This window comes from Falco rusticolus, chromosome 13 (genome assembly GCF_015220075.1).
Source record: "Falco rusticolus isolate bFalRus1 chromosome 13, bFalRus1.pri, whole genome shotgun sequence".
Classification (NCBI taxonomy): Eukaryota; Metazoa; Chordata; class Aves; order Falconiformes; family Falconidae; genus Falco; species Falco rusticolus.
Genome location: NC_051199.1, coordinates 3,197,241 through 3,197,599, shown reverse-complemented (window position 1 = coordinate 3,197,599; position 359 = coordinate 3,197,241).

Below are 359 nucleotides of genomic sequence, written 5' to 3'. Positions count from 1 at the left end.
CCACCTCTTTTCTTGTTCATACAAAGAACTTTTTGTTATAAAGTTATATATATATATAACATACTTGTGGCTTATCTTGCCTTCTCATCAGGAGCTTTGATCAACACTTTTTCCATCCTTTCCCTCCCAGAGTAGCTATGTTCTTCAGGAAACAAGGTATATAATTACTCTTTCCTTTAGGCTACCTGTATTTTCTCCAGTTAATTTCCCCTTAGTGGAATTTCTTAATATTTCCTGGTTCTTGCAGCTTCTGCCCTTTACTGTTTGTATAGTGTTTGGTGTCTTTATCTTGCCTTGCACATTGCTTGAAGTACTGCAGAACAGCTGAGGAATGAATGGCTGGATTCTGACTGTGGTCA